The 24,465-nt window shown below is 38.3% G+C and overlaps 1 protein-coding gene across 2 annotated transcripts in view; it reads right to left on the reverse strand.

Annotated features, from left to right (window-relative positions):
* Positions 1–19,514, reverse strand: part of CDK17 (cyclin dependent kinase 17) — a 110,540-nt gene extending 91,026 nt beyond the window's left edge. For both annotated transcript variants that reach the window (XM_032416855.1, XM_032416856.1), the window contains exon 1: positions 19,446–19,514. The gene's annotated coding sequence lies outside the window, so the exon portion shown is untranslated. The remainder of the gene's footprint in view (positions 1–19,445) is intronic.
* Positions 19,515–24,465: the final 4,951 nt, after the last annotated feature.

Consider the following 24,465-nt stretch of genomic DNA (forward strand, 5'->3'; position numbering starts at 1 on the left):
GGGCAAAATGTGCATACCCATTAATAATGACTTTTTAAAAAAGATTTCCTATGAGGATAGAGAAAAATATTTAAAAACAGTAATGTCTGAATTAACCAGAATTCTGTCAAATAGGATACTGTTCTTCGACCTGAATTGCTCCCTTAAAAGGAATTAAATGGATTCTAGTTAATCAAAGATTGAGTATTATGGGCCTAGATCCTTTCTTCTTTGCTTCACTATTGCTTAATACCTGTTAAATCTTGTTCCTCAAAAGCTGAAAAGTAACATATTCCTACATTTAATTAACATCTGGTAAAATGTGAATTACATACAACCGCAGCATTGGTTGACCAAGGGTTTATAACACACAGGAAGTCCATTTGGTTCAGCAAAAACTGAGAATAAGCCTAACTCGATTCAAATCCAGACTCCTTCATATAGACACTGGGGAAAGTGAGAAGTACGACACTGAGAAATCCAACCTTAGTTATTCCCTCTTTGGAGAAGGAAATAAAAAACTACCTCAACAAGATGTGAGATATAAATTAGAATGTGTGGACTATGCCTAGCACACTGTAGGCATTCAACAAATGTTACTTCTTCCACTAAACACTCCCGAAGTATTAACACCAAATATATGTACTGTATATAAAAGTGCAGGCTATATACACCACTGACCTCTCCTCAATCACAGTCAAAATGAGAGATTAACTTTTATGGGGTAATGTGGGAGCGAGTTAGTAAAATTATTTATAAGAAAATATTTTCAATTTCAAATAACTACCCTGCAAACAGAATTTCCCATTAGGCAATTCTTATGTAAAGAATGTCATGATAAACTGACTAGTTCTGTGAACAGTCTGTATTTTGTACAAGCACAGAACTGCTGAATGAAAATTCATCACTGGGGTCAACAGGTCTTTCTCCACCTAGACGTATAAGGCTTTCGTGTTCTGACCCCACTACTCTTCAGGCACGTCTCCAGAGATCACATTACAATATCCTGGTTTTCTTCCAACCTCTCCAGCCACTCCTTTACAGGTTTGCACACGCATGTGCACGCACACACACACCCCACATATAGCTATTAGGCACTAGAACTTCTAAGGCCAAAGTATTTTTCTTCTCACTCTATACTTCTTCCTCAGGCAAACTCATCTAGGTACATGGATTCAATCTAAACAGTAACTCCCAAATTTCTATCTCTGATCCTTTTATAGCTCTTTTCTTAGCTGCAGGCTCCTGTATCCTACTGCCTACTTAGGTGTCTCAGACACCTTTATTATCAAAGTTAGGCCTCATTCTTTAGGGGAAATCATTCAATGTCAAACCCCTTACCAAGAGAATATATTGTCTGAGTAGCTGGTCCTAAGAATCATACTTTTTATAATTACATTTTCAAGTTTATTGTAGTTCTGAATGGGTAGTGAGAACTGAAACCATCTAAACCCAGAGTTTACAGTCTACATTAACATCACTATTCAGTTGTCCTAGACAACGTGACTTTACTATTCCAGGAAACTCTTGTCCAGGCAGATAAGAGTTGCAAATAACTTCATTGTTCATTTCAGGAACTTCCCCAAAACCCCATATAAACCAACAGCAGACTATTCAATTTTTTAATAAATAGCAGCAAATGACTGTTCACTTTCCAAGACACTTTGAAAATCTCACCTCAAAACCCTTGCTTTGCTATATCTATCAATCCTAAACTATTATATCGTGATCCTAATTCTAATCAGCTCCTGCACTGAAATAGCTGTCTTAAAGACTCCAAATCCTCAATAAATATCCCAACTTTGCTCTCCCTTCCTATTTTGCTATTCTTTTCATTCACACACCCTTCCCTTCCCCTAGCAGACCCTACCAACTCTGTAAAGGCAGTTCTCTCCTTTATGCAATAAACTCACCAGGTGGTTTCTGGTGCTATTTTCTAAGAGTCAACATTCCACAGCACTACCAGATAGTTTCCCAAATATCTGAAAATTCAGTTCAGCAATACTAGTTTCATCACAAGTAATGTTAGGAAAATATGAATACCTTTATAAAAGGGCATAAGAAATCATCATCTACATTAGGCAGCATCTGCTGACACTAATATTAGTTCCATTTTCTTAATGAGTTAAAACTGGTATTTAGCCTACAAATAAAATTTCTAAATAATACCAAATAAAGAGATTACTATCAGAGCAGCCATAAAACAGTAAAGAGTTCTGAGGACAATAGGAGGTAAATCACAGACAGGTTTAATAATTGAAGCAGAAGTCTTAGGAGAAACAGGATGGGGAATAAACTGAATACATGAATAATCCACAACACTAATAATCAGAAGAAGAAAAAAATACTGCTAAATTTACTACAATTTAACAGTAAAAAACTTTAAAGCAATTTTCATTACTGTAAAATTATTTTTAAACCATGATGTGGGATTAAGACACAATACATTTTCCACAGTTGAGACTTTTTATCCACCAAGAGTAAATGTATAAGCATTTCTTTTACTATAAATCATTTAAAGCACTTATAAGCCCACAAGGATGCTTACACGGGAGTAATGTGAAAGAAAATTAAGCATTTAGAATGCCCCAATGCTTGGGAGGAACTGAAGGATTCAAATATTAAGATCTAAATGTAAAAATGGAATCTAGCAGGGGAAGAAAATATAATTCCTTTATAATCTTGGAGTGTTGAAGACTTTTCTAACTAAGTTTCAAAGTCCAGAAACATAAAAGAAAAAATAATATCACCATATAAAAAAGGAAAAATTTTGCATAAGAAACATTGTAAAGAATGAAAAAATGTATTTTTTGCAACCCATATTACAAAAAGGGCTAATTTCTCTATAGAGAACTCCTGAAACCAAGAAGAAAAGGCCAAAACCTAACAGAAAAATAAACAAAGAACATGAGTTCACAGAAGGGAGAAAAAGGTAAAATGTCCATTAAACATACAAGAAAATACTCAACGTCATTCATAATGAGAGAAATACAAAAGTCTGAGTTATACCAGTTCTAATCTATGAAACGGGCAAAATTCCAAAAGTCTAACAACACATTCAGCTGGGGAGAGCATGGGAAAATAAGCCTCTCCAACATTTAGGTACATAATGGCAATATGACTATACCTAACAGAATTACAGAAGCATCTATCTTTTTTAGAAAAATATCCTATAATAGTTTTAGATTTACAGGAAAATTGCAAAGATAGTACACACAGTTCCTCTACACCAAACACTTAAGATTCTGCAATTAAGATCTTTTAATACTATGGTATAATTGTGACAATTAATGAACCCAAACTGATGCATTATGGACTAAAGTCCACTCTATTCAGATTTCACTTTATCGTATTGTCTGTCACCTCTTAAGCTCTTCTTGGCTGTGACAGTTTCTCAGACTTCCCTTGTTTCAGATGACCTTGATAGTTTTAAGGTAGAATATCCCTTGATTAGAACTCACCTGATGTTTTTCTCATAATTAAACTGGGGTTACGGTTTTTTGGGAAGAAGACCTTAGAGGTCAAGTGCATTGGTCACCACATCATATTACCAACATGACTTACGGCTGTTGATATTAAGCCTTAGTCTGTTCAGGCTGCTATAACAACATACCTTACACAAGGGTGGCTTAGAAGCAACAGAAATTTATTTCTCACAGTTCTGGAGTCTGGGAAGTCCAAGATCAAGGTCCCTGCAGATTCAGTGTCTGGTAAGAGCCCACTTCCTAGTTCATAGATTGCCATCTCCTCATTGAGTCCTCACATGGCAGAAAAGGTGAGGTAGCTCTCTGGGATCTCTTATAAGGGCATTAAATCCATGACCTCCTGATATAAGCACCTCTCAAAGGCCCCAACTCCAAACACCATCACATTGGGGACCTGGTTTCAACATACGCATTACGAGGGGATACATTTGGTTTATCGTATTAATACTGTATGTTTATAGTATTTATAGTATTAAACCTTGGTCACACAGCCGAGGTAGTGTTTGTCAGGTTTTTCCTATGTCAAGTTACCCTTTTCCGTTATTTTTCCACTCTTTAAGAGTCTTGTTATACCTCTTTGAGGGCTAAGTAGCTACATAAATTATTTAGAATTCCTCTGCACAGGAGATCTGTCTATTCTTTACCATTTATTTATTTATATCAGTATGGATTCATGGATATGATTTTATAATTGAATTATAATCCAATTTTTAAAATTCTATTTTATTTTGTTGCTCAAATTATTCTATTATTAGCCATTGGGAGTTCTTTGAGTTGGTTCCTGTGTGCCTTTTACATACCTCATTCATTGTTTTTGTTGGAGTACTTCCTAACTTTTCAGCATTATTATACTTATTTCCTGGCCCAGTACTAGAATCAGCCATTTCTCCAGAGCTCTGGTTCCTTTTATGGGAGAACAGTATTAGACACCAAGATCTGGGCACTAGCTGTACTCATTGCCACTGGAGTGTCATTTTTTTTTTTTTAAGATTTTATTTATTTATTTGACAGAGAGAGACACAGTTTAGAGAGGGAACACAAGCAGGGGGAGTGGGAAAGGGAGAAGCAGGCTTCCCGCAGAGCAGGGAGCCCGATGTGGGACTCGATCCCAGGGCCCTGGGATCATGACCCGAGCCAAAGGCAGACGCTTAACGACTGAGCCACCCAGGCGCCCTGGAGTGTCATTTTCTTCTAGGCCCTCCCAACTGACGAGCAAGGAAACATGTGTACAGATGTATTAATCACTTGATTGATCCTTGCTCTTAGAATCTAAATCATGCATTTGTTTATGTAAGTACAAAATGTTGTATGTATATTACTCATTTGGTATTGTAATAGCAAAAGATAAGAAACAACCCAAGTGTCCACACAGGACTGAGGGACTTAACTACCATATATCCACAGAAGTAAAATTCACCTATTAAAAATAAAGGAAGATCTTTAACTAGACATGGAAAAATCTCCAAAATAAAATATACATGTATTTGTTTATATTTGCAAAAAACACACTGGAAGGATAAATAGGATACAAAAGGAAATGTCTACCTATAAAAGGTATGGGAGGAAAAACTGGTTGGAGAAAGCAAAAGGGAAAACAAGACTTCTCTGTATCTCTATATCGTTTTAAGTTCATATCACCTATTCAAAAAAATTAAGTTTAATTTTTTAAAAAATGTTCAATGCCTACAAAAGTGGAAGGATTTGAAGAGTTCAAATTAAGAAAGGAATGGGGCAGGGAGATAATCATTTGTGAAGAGCAAATACAATGAGAAAAGGTACCTCCATCTTAGGAACAATTATGTATCAAAAATTCTTTGTAAGCATTAGTAAAATAGAAGTAGAGCTGACCCGTGAACAACGCAGGGGTTAAGGGCACTGACCCCTGTGTGGTCCAAAACCTGTATTTAATTTTTGACTCCCCAAAAACTTGATTACTAATAGCCTACTGTTTACTGGAAGCCTTACCAATAACATAAGAGTCGATTAACGCACATTTTGTATTCTCTCTCTCTATATATATATAGTATGCTGTATTCTTACAATAAAGTAAGCTAGAAAAAAGTGTTATTGAAAAAAATCTTAAGAGAAAATACTCTTACAGTACTGTACTCCCCCCCCCACACAAAAAAAATCGGTGTATAAGTGGACCAGTGCAGTCAAACCTGTGAGGTTCAAGGATCAGCTGTACTTTAAAGTCGACTTTAAAGTACTAAAACACTGTAGCTGCTAAAATTAGCCTATTCTTGGTACCTGCATATAACTTAACTGAATTACTGTTAAATGGATAGTGTTACATGGTTACCTATATTAGCACAGAGGTAAAGTCTAAAGAACTAAATAATCATTTGTACAGGCACAATTAATATTTGTATCCTTCACTAGTATGCTGATATTCACAGTTAAATAAAAGGATTGTTTCAATGTCATACATTTACTATTTTTATCTATTTCCCCAACAAAATGGTGAAACCAATTTCTAATATGTGGGATCGCTTCCTCATTGGAAGATAAAAAAGGCAGGTTTGCAAATACACATTTCTAAATGCTCCTAAGAGACAATAATTTTCACGTCTCTGAGGTGAACCAGACCAGAAAAAAAAAAAAAGGTTCAAGTAGCTCTTTTTAGCATTCCCAAAGTTTAGCACTCCCAGTCCCCTGAGGCTGCTTCTGAAAGATCAACATATCACAAAAGGTTGTCCATTCAACATCCAGAAGTAGCTCATTTGTAGCTGTTCACAAAACTTTCCCAATAACTTCAATGTAGAAAAGAGGACATTCTGCCTAAAAACTGTTCAACAGCTCAATTCTATAGATGAATAAAATCCAAGCTTCTTAACTGGTATAGCTAGCTCCCTCTTTGATCTCATCTACCACAGCCTCTACATGCAACCTCTATTTCTACTAATGGAAATACTTAATAGGCTGGAGGAGAATAACAATTATTTTAAAAGAATGTAAAATCTTTTTTCTTTTTTTTTTTAAGACTTTATTTATTTATTTGACAGAGAGAGAGAGAGAGAGCGAGAGCAGGAACACAAGCAGGGGGAGTGGGAGAGGGAGAAGCAGGCTTCCCGCTGAGCAGGGAGCCCAATGTGGGGCTCGATCCCAGGACCCCGGTCATGACCTGAGCCCAAGGCAGACACGTAACGACTGAGCCACCCAGGAGCCCCTAAAATCTTTTTTCATACCTCCTTTTTACATACTGCTTTATCCTAGGAAGTGTTAAAGCTAATTATCTTTAGCATCATCTCCTCCAAGAAATCTACCCTTGGCTGAGTATCATTCCCTCCTTCTCTCCAGCACAATTGTTGGGATGCCTGGGTGGCTCAGTCGATTAAGTGTCCAACTCCTGATTTTGGCTCAGGTCATAGTTTCAGCGTTGTGAAATTGAGCCTCACACTGGGCTCTGTGCTCAGCAGGGAGTCTGCCTGAGATTCTCTCTCCTTCTCCCTCTACTCCTCCCCACTGAGCGCGTGCAAGCATGTGCGCACTCTCTCAAATAAATCTTTAAAAAGAAAAAAAAAAAAGGACAACGGTTAAGTTCATCTTTGGTGACAGCATGAATAAATGGATAAAATCATAGGTTACCTAATTTTTACTGAGATGCTCTTTACATGATAGAACCTAGACAATGAGAAAATGGAAGTCTACCCTGATTCCTGATGCAACTCTTACAGATGCACTGACATACCTGGATTGAAGTTTTATAGTTGGAGACCAGCTTGCAAGAAAAAAATGAAGACACCTATTCTACATCTTTTTTGCCTGCTGTTTAAAAAATATATAAAAGTAAGGGCGCCTGGGTGGCTCAGTTGGTTGGGCGACTGCCTTCGGCTCAGGTCATGATCCTGGAGTCCCTGGATCGAGTCCCGCATCGGGCTCCCTGCTCAGCGGGGAGTCTGCTTCTCCCTCTGACCCTCCCCCCTCTCATGTACTCGCTCTCTCTCATTCTCTCTCTCTCAAATAAATAAATAAAATCTTTAAAAAAAAAATAAAAAAAATAAAAAATATATAAAAGTAGAATAAAAAGTTATCAAAATTATTTAGAGAAAAAACAGTTCACCATACCAGATATTAAGATATATTACAAAGCAGTGATAATTAAAATAAGCTGGAGCTAGAATAAGAACAGATGGACAACCAAAACAAATTATCTCAAATTAAGAAAAAAAAAACAACACATCTTATACATAGCAATAGGATATTAAAAAAAAAAGATAGAGTACCACAAAATAATGAAAAATGAAGCTGTCAGGATTCAGAGAATGGTAATCATTACCTCCTAAGCAACCCAAGGGGAGAATACAGAATAAAAAAAAAAAAAAATCCAGCAATCAAAGAAATCCAAACACAAGCAATGACCTCTTTCTACAAATTATCTAAAGCAAATATTTGAGTAGATGTGGCACATTACTATGGCACTGCCACAACAAGCATTACCTGAAAAGGTTCACAGGTTTGATGTGGGAATTCCACTTCTGTATATCTACCTACCCTAAGGAAATGTAAAATGGGGGTGAAAGGATGGTGTGGTCACATGCTACAGCCTGTCCCAGCACAATTTAAAATAATGAAAAATGAAAAGTAGTATGTTAATAATTATCAAACACTATGAAATGGGTAAACTTCTTTTGATACATTGCTATAACCAATGAAAATGATAGCCATAAGAATTATTTGGTAATTTAAAAAAACTGGTATTATAAAAAGGATCTTAAACAAAAATATTAAATTCTACATATGAAAAAAGACAAAGGGAATATTTGAAGATGATAACCACTGCTAGGATATTTAGACTATGGTCTATTTTCTACATTAGGTTCTTATATTTAACAAATAATTTTCAAAAACATAATAACTGAGGGGCACGTGGGTGGTTCAGTCAGTTAAGTGTTGGCCTTCAGCTCTGATCATGATCCCAGGGTCCTGGGATCGAGTCCCATGTCGGGCTCCAGTCCCATGTCGGGCTCCCTGCTCAGCAGGGGGTCTGTTTTCCCTCTCCCTCTGCCCCGTCCCTGCTTGTGCTCTGTCTCTCTCTCCCTCTCTCACAAATAAATAAAATATTTAAAAAATAATAATTGAGACTGTACAGATAGAAAACAATAAGACACTCAAAGAAATTGTTAAAGAATTAAATAAGAAGGCCATCAGACTAAAGTGGCTCCAATGCCTTGGTACCCTAGGTAAGCAAACCAAAACCTAAGCCAGAGTCACTGCACAAGAATCTGAGAAAACAAAACTTAAGAACAACCAATCACAGCCAACTAGGCTTTCCAAATAAGGCAAATGCTTAAACTATCACCAATCAAATAATTCCCTTTGCTTCTGTGTCTTCTCTATAAAAACCTCCCCCCTCTCCCAGCTCCTGTTGGTGGACAGGTAAAAACGTTTGACTTGGTGCTCCCTGATTCAATGTATATGCTCATTAAACTTTGAAAAAAAAATTTTTTTAACATGCCTCAGTTTACCTTTTAACAAAACAAACTAAAAAAGCAAAACAAAAAGATACTAAAAGGATAAAAAATAAATAAAATAATTGGAACATAGGACTTCTATACATAAAGAAAACCCCCAAGACATAAAACTACAAAATTCAAAAGAATAAAAAGAGAAAAAATAAGATGCAATGATGTAAAGTTATAATCACTTTGCCTTTACTTTAAATTTAATTTATATGAGTGGTTGCTCCCTTTTTTTTTTTTTTTTAAAGATTTTATTTATTTATTTGACAGAGCAAGAGAGCACAAGCAGGGGGAACAGTTGAGGGAGAGGGAGAAGCAGGTTCCCCGCCAAGCAGGGAGCCCGATGTGGGGCTCGATCCCAGGACCCTGGGATCAGGACCTGAGCCGAAGGCAGACGTTTAACCATCTGAGCCACCCAGGCGCCCTGGTTGCTCCCTTTAACACTGCGCTAAACCTTAAAACAGTATTTCTAAACATTGCCTTTAACATTTTATTTTATTATTTGAGAGAGAGAGAGAGAGAGAGACAGAGCAAGCACAAGCAGGGAGAAGCCGACTCCCTGCTAAGCAGGGAGCCCAATGCAGGACTCGATCCCCGGACCATGGGATCATGACCTGACCCGAAGGCAGAGGTTTAACCAACTGAGTCTCACCCAGGCGCCCCGCCTTTAACATTTTAAAAACCAAGCTCAGAGATTCCACTTCAGTTGTTCTGGGACAGAGCTTCAGATTTTACATCACGCACACACATACACACACGGAGGCATCTAATTGGTTTTTGTTCATTTTTTTATATCACAAGAGTGCTTCTGAAGTTCAGGTTAAGGCCACTGACCTAGAAGAACATAAGATAATAAAAACCTAAAATAATAAATAGTACATACCCAAGCAAACTTTATGACAAAAAATAAAATGCAAAACCATTTTCTTTTTTTGATGGATAAGCTATATGACTGATTACTCTATTTTGACTTCAGAATACCTGAGTCACACATAAAAGTCATTAACAAGGAAAGCAAATAGTCTAGACTGTTAAGATGTCAAACAAGCAGTATAGCATAGGTCTAAAGAAGGGAAACAGGGCAAATGGTTTCGAGAAAAATGTGGATGGTCCTAAGGAAAAGCGATGATTTTGATTCAACTGTCCTTGTGAATCACTTATTTAACCTGAAGGAATCAACCTGAAGGGATAGATCAGCAAAACATTTCTAGTACCACTACTAATAATTCTTCCTATTATATCAAAGAGTAATATAAAAAAAAATTGCCAGCTGCGAGTACTAAGTTCAAGGTACTTTGCAAAGTGCTTTACACATATCCTTTAATTCCCACAACCCCATGAAGAAGGTTCTGGCATTTCCCAATTTTACAGAAGAAATTGACCCTTAAGAGTTTAAGTAACTAGCTCAAGATCACATGATTATTAGTTACTACTGAAGTAGTTTCTTTATGGAAAAAAAATGAACACATATAACCAATTCTAACTACATATAATAAAAATGAGAGTTCAGATTTTTTTTCCAAAAAATTCTACATAAAATAAAAAAATTGTCAACCACTTTATAGTTTCTTGGGAAGAAAAGGGATTAGAGGAGAACAGAAATGTAAATAAGAATATTTGGAGAAAGAAGGGAAAAATCTATGCTCAAGAATTTATGGCGGGGGCACCTGGTCAGTAGAGTATGCAACTCTTGATCTCAGGCCCTACACTGGGTGTTAGAACTTACTTTAAAAAAAATTTTTTTTAATTAAAAAAAGATTTATGGGCAAAAAAATCTACTGCAAAATACAGTGCTGACTCCACTGTTCCTAAAATGATAAAATGTCAGGTAAAAAAATCATGATCATGAAAATGTAGCTGATATAAAATGTTTTAAGACCATATAATAAGTCGAGAAATATGAAAAGGCACGGAATCTTACAAATTGTGAAAAATTCATTTTTAAATGTCACATCGCGGGGCGCCTGGGTGGCTCAGTTGGTTAAGCGACTGCCTTCGGCTCAGGTCATGATCCTGGAGTCCCTGGATCGAGTCCCGCATCGGGCTCCCTGCTCGGCGAGGAGCCTGCTTCTCCCTCTAACCCTCCCCCCTCTCATGTACTCTCTCTCTCTCTCTCTCTCTCATTCTCACTCTCTCAAATAAATAAATAAATCTTTAAAAAAAAAAAAAAAATGTCACATCGCAAGATGTCATCAAGCCATAATCTCTGATTTCTAAAATAAATCAGTTCTTACACTGTAACTACTATAACAGAGGTATAATTTAATTTTAAAAAATCAATAAAATGTCTTTAAATTGTAAAAGTAGACCATAAAGCAGTTTTTATTTAACTACAGTAATCCCAATGAAAACAAAATTCCTGGTCAACTGTATACATAAACTATCAGGGTAAGAGGGATGACAATAAATGCACTGTTCTATCCTTTTGGATGCAATTTTGTACTTTACTTCAGTAAATGCATTTAACTCTAATATTACACAGCTAAAGAGCTCAATTTCATTAAGGATGAAATTTTATCAGCTAAACCAAATTTTACTCTTGATATTGACCAAAGTTTTCAGATCTTCTGAAATAGGCATTTTATTTACATATAAATATTGTAATTTTATATTTCCAATTTGTCTAAGATAACAAGTTAGTACAATTCACATGAAATTAAAAAGGCCCAATAATGCCAAGTTACTGCCTCTCCAAGTTGGCCTACAAACCGCTTCCAGATTGCTCACACACAAATACCACCTACATGTAACAATAAAACTCAAAACTTCTGGGGTGCCTGGGTGGCTCAGTCGTTAAGCGTCTGCGTTCGGCTCAGGTCATGATTCCAGGGTCCTGGGATCGAGCCCCGCATGGGGCTCCCTGCTCGGCGGGAAGCCTGCTTCTCCCTCTCCCACTCCCCCTGCTTGTGTTCCCTCTCTCGCTGTCTCTCTCTCTGTCAAATAAATAAATAAAATCTTTTAAATAAATAAATAAATAAATAAAACTCAAAACTTTTGATGACTTTTTATTTTCTCCTGTATCAGAACTGACTCTTGACTCTTTCACTCGATGACTAATCTGACCCTAATTTATCAGTTCCTAATCCCATCACTTCCTCATTCCATTAAACAATACCTAATTTGGAGGGAATACCAAAAAAGCATGGTCCCTCTGGAGCACAAAGCCAACCAGAAAGGAGAGAGATTTATAAATAATTAATTACAAAACAATGTGTTAAGTACTATGGTAAACATAAATGCTATAGTAGAATCACCGTAACTCCATCAGAGTAGATCAAAGATGACTTCAAAGGAAGTGACATTTGTCCTCAAAAATGGGAATTTCTCTCAAGTGTCACAGCACTAATACACCAGTTTCCTCATCTTTATATCCTAGCACTGACCATAAATGCTAGTATAGAACAACAGACAAGCACACTTTAGACATGGATACGTGGATGGACAGACAGACGGAAGGAAGGGAAGGAAGGATAAAAAAAACATATACAAATGTAAAGAATGAGTAACTGCTAGATTAAAATGGGCAAAATTAGACATAGTAATTCAGATCAGGCATTCCAAAACCCTGACATATGAAAGCAACAACAGGAAAAGATAAATCTAAAGGATATTTAGGAAATAAAATTAACAAAACTTGGTGTGACAGACTGGACTAGGGGAGTAGAGCATAATAGAAAAGATAATCTGCCAAAGATTTTGGCTTTAGTGTCTAGGCTGATGGTGGTGCGTTACTGTTGGTTGGGAATGGAGGTAGGGGATAAAAAAAGTCAGCTCTGATAAAGAAGCACTAACAGGCAATAGCTGGGAGGTAGCTAGAAGGAATTCAGGAAGAGGTCTGGATTAGAAACAAAGATGTAAAGACCCTCAATATATAGGTAATAAAAAAAAAGCACTAAATATAGATGAGATTGTCCAGGGAACATGTAAAACATGAGAACAGGGTCAAGAACAGAATATTCCAGTCAATTAGCGTTGCTGTTATTTCACATGTCACAAAACTACCTCACAATACCACCTCATTGTATACCATATACAATGACTAACACAACGCTTAGGACACAACAAATGCTTTAAAAATACTGATTATAAATACCGCTAAATTGAAAAACCAATATATTAAGCATAATAAAGTCATAAAGGATCACTTCTTAAAAGTATTTCAATAAGAGGTGCCTGGGTGGCTCAGTCAGTTAAGCGATGGACTCCTGATTTAGGCTCAGGTTGTGATCTCAGTGTGGTGGGATGGAGCCCCACGTGAGGCTCCTGGGGCTCTGCAATGAGGATGGCGCCTGCTTGGGATTCTCTCTCTCCCTCTCCCTCAGCACCACCCCCTCACCCTTCCCCTTCCTCACTCTCTCAAACAAAAAAAAATTTTTTTTCATTAAGACTGGCTCAAGGGGGTAAAGGCTGCTTAAGGAATCCAAAATTTACTTCAAAAATCAATAAAAAGCTTCCTTCCCACCAGAAACAGCAGTACAATAAAACATTAAGATCTGGAACTACAAAAAAGGTTTATTTTATTATTTTTTTTAATATTTTATTTATTTATCTGATAGAGAGAGACACAGCGAGAGAGGGAACACAAGCAGGGGGAGTGGGAGAGGGAGAAGCAGGCTTCCCGCTGAGCAGGGAGCCCGATGTGGGACTCGATCCCAGGATCCCAGGATTATGACCTGAGCCGAAGGCAGACGCTTAACGACTGAGCCACCCAGGCGCCCCAAAAAAGGTTTATTTTAAACATAATACTTAAAAGTACATATTAGCTGTTTTTTTTTTTTTTTTTACATATTAGCTAATTTAAAGGATAATGCCTCTAAATTTGGAGTAATAAGAGCTTCAATGTTGTTACCTGATTTTTCATAAATATTAATTTTTACCAACCTTTAACATTAGCTCATACTATTAACAAATATTAACCATCAATTATAAGAATAGAAGGACTAAATATATGTTTGAGAAGACCAAAGTGAGTTAGTAACTAACCTAGAATATAGTGAAATTATTCTTGGGTCCTTTTCCCACTGTTTACAAATATGCATATAAAATTTAGAGTATTCTTGAAAGTATTTACACTAACAAGTGCATAAAAAGAAACAAGGAGGGGTGCCTGGGTGGCTCAGTCGTTAAGCGTCTGCCCCTGGCTCAGGTCATGATCCCAGGGTCCTGGGATCGAGCCCCGCATCGAGCTTCATCGGGCTTCCTGCTCTGTGGGAAGGCTGCTTCTCCCTCTCCCACTCCCCCTGCTTGTGTTCCCTCTCTCGCTCTGTCTCTCTCTGTCAAATAAATAAAATCTTAAAAAAAATTTAAAAAATTAAAAAAAGAAACAAGGATGTGCTATTAAAAGGTTGACAAGGGACACAAGCGTGCCTCATTTGGTACAGAATATGTGACTCTTGATCTCAGGGTTGTGAGTTCCAGCCCCATGTTGGATATAAAGCCTACATTAAAAAATAATAATAATAAATAAATAAAACCCACTGACAAAAACCTTTTTTAAATTAACTTTTATGACAACAAAACGAAGCAAATCTTTGTTTTTCCACTTTAGCGGACTACCTTGAGATCAAGTAAGTTTCTATTCTTCAAATGGAATAAGAGGATATATATCAACAATACTAATTTGCAATATTTTCATCATAAGGGGTGGCTTTCAGTGTAAAAAGTTATTGCCAAAAATGTATTATCTGATCTAATATTTCCATTTTTGGTGGTATACAGCTACAATAAAAACACAGGATCAAAATTTATGCTTTCCTTAAACAATACCAAAACCAAAAACCAATACGTATTTACCTGTGTACAGATATAGATAGAAAATTTATCTACCTTAAGGCAAATTCTCACCTAATAGTGAAGCAACCTATGCAACATGCATCTGCACTGTCTTCTCTTTTATGGCATATGCGTAATGCAAACTAATTTTAACACATGTAAAATCAAAATGAGTAAGTAAACATGAAGGTAATAATGAGAGTAAATATACAGTATAATTATTTTTGCTTTTCAGTACCTATATTCATTTTACGTTGTGCCCAAACTGATTGATAAATCCATGATTAAAAATAAATCTACATTTTCAGTATCTTTTTGGTACCTTTAATTCATTGAGCTATAAATATGTCCTCTCTTACACATTTTGTATAGATCAATTTTTTTGTGTGCAGTAAAACTAATTCAATGGAATTTAAATCTAATTTTGATGAGCTTTTTAATTTACCACTTTTTAGTTCTTGCTACAGCAGACACTTAACATGAACTTTTTAACATCACATTCCCATGGAAGTGTTGTAATAAAATGGTTTGAACACCAAAACTGGAACCCCAGCTTCACCATAGAGGTAGAACCTAAGAGATAATTAATCTAAGGCATCTGTGTCTTTATTTGAAAAATAGGCACAATACTTAGATGATGGGCTTACTATGAGGATTTAACAAAGTAACACCTGACATGGTACACCTAGCAAAAGAAATAAGTTTAATTTCTTTCACACGTTTATATCAAAAAATAATTTATTATTTTTTTAAGATTTTATTTATTTATTCATGAGAGACAGAGAGAGAGAGAGAGAGAGAGAGAGAGAGGCAGAGGGAGAAGCAGGCTCCCAAGGAGCAGGGAGCCCGATGTAGGGCTCGATCCCAGGACCCTGGGATCATGACCTGAGCCGAAGGCAGACACTTAACCATCTGACCCACCCAGGTGCCCTCAAAAAATGATTTTAAAAGGAGACTTTGGAGAGCAAGATAATTTTCATTCATCCCAATATGCCACGGATTTGTAAATCTACCACCTCACATACAGTATTATCGTGTTACTGCAGAACGTTATTTATAGGAGACACCCCTCCCATTAGATTTACTGGTAGCTATTTATTGGTCTTCCAAGTTGGCCAACAGAGAGAGGAAACAGGCTAGGAAAGGGAAGCCACACTCACATACATTCAATACATTTTCCTGGAGCCTGGCAATTACTCTTTCCAGGTCAGTATTTTGCAGATATGAAAGTAGCTATCAACTAAAAAGGCTGGGAGCAAAATAATGACAAAGAATCCACTAATGACAGTAAGAATTCTTGGCTTAATATTGTAAATATCTCATAAAAATAAAAAAGAAAGGTCCTCCCTCCAGTTCAAAGAAATTGCCAACACTGTAGGTTGAATGCTAGTCAACTATACCAAGTTTCCTATTTAGTCAATTTTTTAACCTCACAAGTACTATATAAAGCGTAATTTTAAATGCCATAAGCCTATTTTATCTTCGTCATTTAAAACACAAAATGCCATATCAGTTTATAAAATGCACTTTAAATAACTTTCCCATTTAAAAGTTTAAGCAAAAATTACACATTCAAAATTCAAAGAACCTAAAACTAGTCTTCCTTCACATATATAAAAGGAGGCAATTTTTAAAATAGATAAAATACTCTAATGAGTATTTTTACAAGCTGAATTTAACATATAACGTCCTTTTTCTACAACACAGCAACACATTCGCTAAGTAATTATCCTCCGTGGAAGTATAAAAGCTATTAAAAAAAAAAATGCCATGACATGATGCTGCAATCTTTATAAAGATTAGAGAACAGTAATAAAGATTCAAAATGTAATGCCTTATAAATATTCAGCACTATTAGACAATAACAAAGAAAATAGCAGGGAAAAAATTGTGTGTTCACAGATAATTTTTCCTAATATTAAAGGAAATCATCTTCACTTCTGAATATCTTCCTCAGTTGCCATTATAGTTTCTACTACTCACAATAGTTGCAGTTGTTTAGTACTATTTCACAAATAAAGAGAAAGAAGAAAAATATTGCTGAAAATAATGGGAAAAACAAAAGCCTCAACAGAGTAAATTATTTTATATAAAATAATTTGGTGGAAATCTCTTTCCAGCATAATCATAGAACTGGAGCAAGATCTGAAAACTATATACATTAAAATCTGTTTAGTCAACACAACTATTCTGCACTACAGAAAATAAAATTTTTCTATTTTTTGTAAAACAAATTACTTATTAGAACAAGATTACTGATATACAAAGCTACCACCATATATTGGATCGCTACCATACACGGAATCAATTCTTCCACTTTCATCTTTCCTGACTATGTATCTTTCTCCCTTCAGGTAACCAGAGCACATCTGGCAGGCTGCACTATTTCAAATAACTAACACTGTGACTTTACTGGGCCTTAGTTCAAGGATGAACATAAACTATTTTATATTAGTTTCTTCTAGCAATAGGAAAATTAGGTTATTAACAAGGCTTCATACTTCATACACTTTTTTTTCCGATTGAAAATGAATGTAAAAATTTGGAAAATACAGAACTGTATTTTTATTCATCCATGAATCCCACCACCCAGAAATCTTCTTTTTAGACTTCCTTCCAAGAATTAAACTTCAATAATCTAATTAAATACTAATAAATATGTAGAAAGAAAAAACACTGTACCTTCCTTTTGGCCTTTTGATAACTGTTACATAAAACATTGATTACTAATGATATGACCTGTTAATTTGACAAAGATATCTGAAAAGTGTTAAGTGGTGAGAGTGGGGTAGGGAGTCCCACAATTCAGATACTGGTCCCTAGACTGAAACACCTTTTACAATTTTTATAGCGTCAACATTTTAATGGCAGCAAGATACGACTGTAGCGAGAATGATATCAATAGTAACTTCGCTATATCAAACAGGCTTTACTTTTAATTTCTTTCCATTCATAATTCAATGTCTATTTTTGCTGTAAAAAATATTTTAAAACAGCTTAAATTCAAAGACAGCTATTTTCTTTGAAGTCCAGCATTCAAACTGTTAGTGTTTCTGGCCTATGAGACAGTCCACCAGATAAAAGAGTAACGCTTTTATATGCCAAAATTCTCCGCAATAAAAAGACTATTCCTTAAATACAGCCACATTTTTTTTGTTACAACCGTTGTTTATGGAAGTATGCAGATGTTAGAATTACAAAGACTGACATGACTTCATTAACAAAAAAACCAATGAGACTACAGCTAGCGAATTTTTTTCTTAAAATTTCATCGAACCTTATTTCTAGCTTCAACGGAGGCTTTCGTTGACTCAAGGCATCAAAAGATCTTAAAATCCCATTCATTTTCTTCCGCCCAATGGTTAACAAAACAAGTCTAAAATACAGTAACTCAAATTTGTTACTTTGACCTTCTTACACAAGCGCCTTTTAAAAGAAATCCCTCAACAAAGACTCAAGAAAGAATCAGCAAAGTTTGAGGAAAGAATTGTGTCTTTAAGTCAAGCATTTCCTGATAAGTGACAGAAGGTCTGGCTGCCAGGAACACACTTTGCTGACCCTAGGAAGAGCCAAGACTCGAAAAAAATTTGCCACTTTTGTTATCTAGAAAATTTATTTGGCTAAGAGGTGATAAAGCATAACCAACGACGTGTCTTTAGTGGACGAATCAATATAGAGGAGGAGCGCCACGGATTTCAGCTATGCTTTTGCCATTTTTGAAGAAAAGCTAATTGTTAGTGGCCATGTGACATTATAAGATCCCAGAAAGGAAAGGGTGGGAGGGAGAGAGAGGAGTTCAAGGCAGTTCAGGGTCAGAACAAGCTCAGGCATCCTGTCATTAGCAAACGTTCCCCCAAGCTGAAGGCAAAATACTGCTTACCCGAAAAGGAGTGGGTGAAAAGTGAAAAGAATGAGGGGAAAACCACAAGAGAGTCAATGTGGCAGTGAGGGGGTGACAGGAGGCAGGGAATCTGGAGCTATCCAGCTGAGTTGGGGAGCAAAAGCATCGGGCACAAAAATGCTGAGAAAAGCAACTGCAACGGAGACGACAATACTTGGCAGCTCCCCATTTCCCCCCCCGCCCCCATCGGCTCTTTGGGTTTCCCACACTCCCTCCACCTCAGCCCTTGACCAACACGCAGGGGTGTGACCCGCCAGCGGGAGGCTGCGGTGATCTTTGTCTCGGCCGGCTCCCCACGCGAGGGCTTCTCCTCCTCCTCGGCGCTCGCCACCCGCTCACACCCCTGGCGTCTCCAAGGAGCTGGAAGCGCCGCGGCCGCCACCGCCTCCTCGCCCACCTCCCGCGGACTCGCGCCCTTCCTTCCCCTCAGACGCCCGCGCCTGCGGCTCCACCCCCGCCGAGGGGAATCTTTGTGTCTCGGGGGACTTTCTGCCTCTTCCCTCGCGGGCCTCGCGGGGAGACCGGCCTCCCCCGGAGACCAAATGGGCAGCAAGCACCGGGGGCGGCGGCGACTGCAGGCGACCCCGCGAAGGAGCCCGTCAGATACCGCACCCCACCCCACCCCCGGAAATGCCTCGGCGACCCAGGGTTCGCGCTGGACCAGAGGGGCGACAGGCACTCGGAGCTCCCCTGGCCGCGCCTCCCTCTCTTAACTTCCCGGCCGGGCCTGAGCCTCCTGCGCCCCCAACAGCCGCCCGCCCCGACCCTCCGTCCCAAGCACCCTCCCGGCCCCTCGGCTCGGGGTCCGCCGGGCAGCGGGAAAAGCCCCGCCAGCCGCCAACTCACCAGCAAGTGCGGGGGCCGCGTCGCTAGGCGAGGCGCGGAGGGTAAGCGGCTCCGCCGACACCCGCGGCGACCGGATGCAGGTCCGGGTCCCAGCGGCTGGCAGACCCAAGGCGCCTCCGAGGCGCAGGCCTCCGCTGCCGCCTTCCGGCTCTCGCCTAGGGTCCGGAGCCTTCGGGAGGGGCCGCGGGTTCCTCACGCGTTGCCAAGCCCCCCGGACAACATGGCTCCCGGGCCGCCGAGCCGCGAGGGCAGCCCACTAATCCCCTCGGAGGAGCCCGGGCGGGAGCGAGGCTGCCAGGGAGGTGCCGACGCCCGGCTGAGGCGGCCCGCTCGGACGAGGGCTCCTTCTTCTCTGCTGCCGGACCGTGAGGAGCTCAGGAGACCGCGGGCGGCCGCTTTCGTTCGCTGCGTGTGCGTCGCTTTCTCACTCGGCGGCTGCGGATTGACGCCTCCGCCTGTTCCCCGGAGGAGAGCGAGCGAGCGAGAAAAAAGACTTTTATTGAAACGATCCAACCAGCAGCAGCAGAGAAAAGCGACCCGCCGCGGAAGCTTCCCCCACCCCCGCCTGAGCAGCTCGCCGCGGGCAGCGCGACCCCTGCTGGCGGCGGCAGCGGGGCGGAGCTGGCGGTCCAGGGGCGGGGCCTAGAGGGCGGGGCGGGGTATCCCCGGGAAACCCCCCGCCCCGAGGTGGGGGCCTCGTTCTCTCTGAGGGTAGGAGGGTGAGCAGGTGGATATGGTTTGGTAGGGCCACTCCACAGCGACTGGGAAAGAAATTACCTGGGTAATTCAGCCCCTTCATCTTTCTCCCACCCCCCAACAAAACAAAACTCTTGCTTAAATTATCCAAGTAATTATGTAATTAAGACACCAATGCCGCAGTTCTCTACTGGTTTTCTAGAGAGTTGATGTCAAAGGGCCCGCACCTGAGCATGTTGTTTGCAACTTTTCTCCTTTATTATGGGTGGAGGGGGTAGCTGTGCAGCAGTCATTCACGCACGCGGCATTTATTCATTTAATTTCTTTATATTGTGTTCTTGGCAATACACCAGGTCCTCAAAGGACTGAGAGTCTAGCTAGGATGAAAGATATTCAGTAAGCAGTTATAAGAAAATTCTGAACTTTATGAGAAAGGAATTAAAAGGTGCTATAGGAGAACAAAGAGGAGCTACTGTTGCCCTTGGTTAGGTTTTGTTTTCTTGGGGAGAGGGGGCGCCAAGAGGTTGGCCCAGTTTCTGTAAATATTTTTACTTTGTTCTTTCCCAGAGGCTAAAAGCTGGTTCAAGAATGAACAGCAGAGTGAAAGTGAAGACAAACTAAAGTAATACTGACCCATTTTTTTTTCCCCACTAATAAGGATAAAAGCAGAAAGTAAAAACAAACCCCTAGAGGGAGATAACGAGAGGATAGAAAAGAGAAGAATGGGGACCGGATGTGACAACCTAAACAAGAAAAAATTTTAAACCACATAAAAATCTGCTAAAGTGAGATATAAATATTTTTCCATTTCAATACTCAGAAATAGACTTTGTAAGTTTTTAATGCAATTTCAAATCACATTATGTCCTAAGGACTTCTGATAATTATCTTCTTGGATTCCTGGATGAATCCTTTCCCTCTAAAAATAATGCCTCCTGACTTCTTTCTCTTATTTTGTTGGGAAAAGTTGAATGTATCTACTGTAATATCCAACAAAAATCATACATTTCAATCAGACTTCTCCCATGTCTCTAAAATTACCAGGATCCATAAATTAGCAACATTTATGCTCTGCACATATTTTACACTTGCTTATCGTTCCTATACGAATGCAAATATAAAACACAACCTTTCCTTTAGAACAAGTGTACTTTAAAAAAAATATTGTTAATGATGCTCTTTCAATTTGTCCAAGTCAGAGAATTTTGTAACATACCAAAAATATAGCATCAGTGTTAGATAGCATCATTTTTAGAGGTCTCTTAGGGAGTTAGAAAAATTGGTATTTATATAAGGCCTACTTATATGCCAAGCATTTTTCACAAACTTGTCTTATTTAAAAAAATAATTGTCCTTTTTTGGTCCCTTTAGTAAATATTAAAAATCATAATAAAAGTGAGTCTACAAAAGGACATCCTGAGTTCCACATCAATAATTCCCCTTATAAATTATTAGATTGGAATTACTCCATTAGAAATCGAAAGATTGTCCTAATTACTTCATCTAAAGCTGCTGAAGAGCACCCTTTCTTCTTCCTATATCCTTTATTACCATAACAAATATTTCATAATTAAAACTGAGATAATGATTGTATTGATTTACTTATTCTTTACATCAAAAAATATTTCCTGACTGCATATGATGTGCCAGGCACTGTTCTAGCACTGAAAATATAAACGTGAATAAAACAGATAAGATATTGCCCTCATGGAACTGTTTTCTAGTGGTAGAAACAAGCAATAAACATGTAACTCATTTAAGGAATTCCTAAGAACTTAAAATCATGAGAAATATACAGAAGAAAATGAAAAACTAATGGAAAAGAAATTGGGCAAGAGGAACAGGACTTAGGGGATGAGGTCCAGAAAAACCTGATGAGCAGCAGAAGCTAAAAGCCTTGGGTTCTTTCTTTATATCCCTCAGTAGGTTATTTGATCACAAAAAGGTCACATGAAAAAAGAAAATGTGGCATATACACACAGTGGAATATTATTCAGTTGTAAAAAAGAAGGAAGTGGTACAAAAACATGGATGAAACTTGAGAATTATGCTAAGTGAAATAAGCCAATCACAGAAGACAAATACAGCATGATTCCATTTATATGAAGTATCCCAAACAGTCAAACTCAGAAGCAGAAAGTAGAAGGGTGAGTGCTAGGGGCTGAGGACTGGGAGAAATGGAGAGTTGATGTTCAACAGGTATAAGGTTTCAGTTATGCAAGATGAATAAATTCTAGAGATCTGCTGTACAACATTGTGCCTATAGTTAACAATATTGTAACGTACACTTAAATGTTATCTGATCTTATCACAAAGTCACGTGCAATCAAAATAATGAGTACATTTATTTAGTTACTCTTCTAAACTGATTTAAAATTTGCCCATAATGTTTTTGGCATGCTAAGTTGGCTTTTCTCCTGAGTTGTAATATAGACTTTTTTAACCTTGTAAAATAAATTATAAAATTAGTTAAGAATTTCCCGAACTATGGTTAATAAATATTCCCTAGCACATGGTGAGAGAGAGGGTTGAAGAAGAATTCCAAGATCAAATCCACTTGGGAAATGCCACATACTTCATTTCCCTTTGGGAAATTCACCACGTACATTTGCATATTAAAAACTCAGAAGTTCTGAGCTGGAAAGTAATTTTCTTTCCAGTTAAGCCAGTGTATCCCAAAATGTTCTGACCATAGAATGGCTTCATCACAGGATGTATATGAACATATTGAGGGACACATGTGCTGATGAGCACGATTTGGGAAACTTCTCTTGGGGCATTAGGCATTTACTCTCCAGCCTTGGGAAAGGGGATATTTGAAGGGGGAGAATGTGAAGGTCATTGAACTTTGGACAGAGAGAGTAGAAGGGGATGTAGTCAGAGAATCTTTGTTGTGCTTCACACTTTGGGAATGACATAAGCCTGGGAAACAAATGTGAAACATATCCAGATAAGATATGGAAAAGAGACACTGAAGCTTGTTTTCAGTTGCTCTCAAACCATGATCCCTGAATCAGTGGCAGCAGCAATATCACCTGGGAATGTCTTAGAAATTAAAATTCTCAGGTTCTACTCTAGACCAGTTGAATCAGAAACTCTGGAATGGAGCCCAGCAAAGTGTTTTAAGTCCTCTAGAAATCTGCTACACAGTACAGTTTGATTGAGAACCACTGCTCTGTACGGCACCAATACACAGCTTCATCTGTTTACAAAAACAATTTCCCACATGTCTGAATTTCTGGACCATTTCCAATTATTATTAGCTGTAAAAAATTCTCAAAGAAATTAGTTAAGTTACCAAATTGGGAAAAAGCTTTTTGTCTGGTCTTATGTGCTATTTTGTTAGGCTGAACCATATAATAAATCTATTTGTTTGCAATAAGAGTGAAGCAAATCAAACTAAGGGCAGCAATTAACTATCTTCCCTGTAATATCTCTTGAGCAAAATAATTTTGCTTTTAGTAAAAATGAAACTGTAGATGAGAAAAGAGTAGTATCAAAGGATTTTTTTTTAACCTGCTTTGAAAACAAAACAGGTCGCCTTACCTTAACATTTATTTTTTTATAAATATTTTGTACCATCCCAACTTTTGCAAAATAACTTTATACCATTGCATAATGATACAGCTGTAACCCATCACTTTCAAGGTTAACCATACAGAATTTACAGACCCAGCTCTATTTAAAAATCATTATCAAAGTATCCATAGATACACAAGTTTCAAATTTGGGGAGAGAGATTTCTTTACTGTCTACATCTAAAATTTCTAATTTGCAGTACTAGATTTATCCGTAAAGGCTTGGTAACATCCGAGAAATTTGGTGCAGTCCAGGGAGCATTATAAAAAGCTTTCAGGAGGGGCGCCTGGGTGGCTCAGTCGTTAAGTGTCTGCCTTCGGCTCAGGTCATGATCCCAGGGTCCTGGGATCGAGCCCCGCATCGGGCTCCCTGCTCCGCGGAAAGCCTGCTTCTCCCTCTCCCACTCCCCTTGCTTGTGTTCCCTCTCTTGCTGTGTCTCTCTCTGTCAAATAAATAAATAAAAATCTTTAAAAAAAAAAAAAGCTTTCAGGAAAGTGATGTCATGTGTCCTCACAAAGGAAATGAATCCAGGAACCAAACTCAGTCTTGGCAGTTAAGGAAGACATAATTTTCAAACATTATGTTTCAAAATGAAGTTGTTCTCTAGTTGTTGACAAAATGCTTAGGGAGTGTTAATCTCCAGGTTTCCAGTAAGGCTCCCCATGAGTCTCTATTAAAAGACTAAGGAGGGATTAAATTGTTTTTCTTTCTTTCCTTTTTAAACCTTGTGATATTAACTGCTCTT

This window comes from Phoca vitulina, unplaced genomic scaffold (assembly GCF_004348235.1).
Source record: "Phoca vitulina isolate PV1807 unplaced genomic scaffold, GSC_HSeal_1.0 scaffold19, whole genome shotgun sequence".
NCBI classification, from domain to species: Eukaryota; Metazoa; Chordata; class Mammalia; order Carnivora; family Phocidae; genus Phoca; species Phoca vitulina.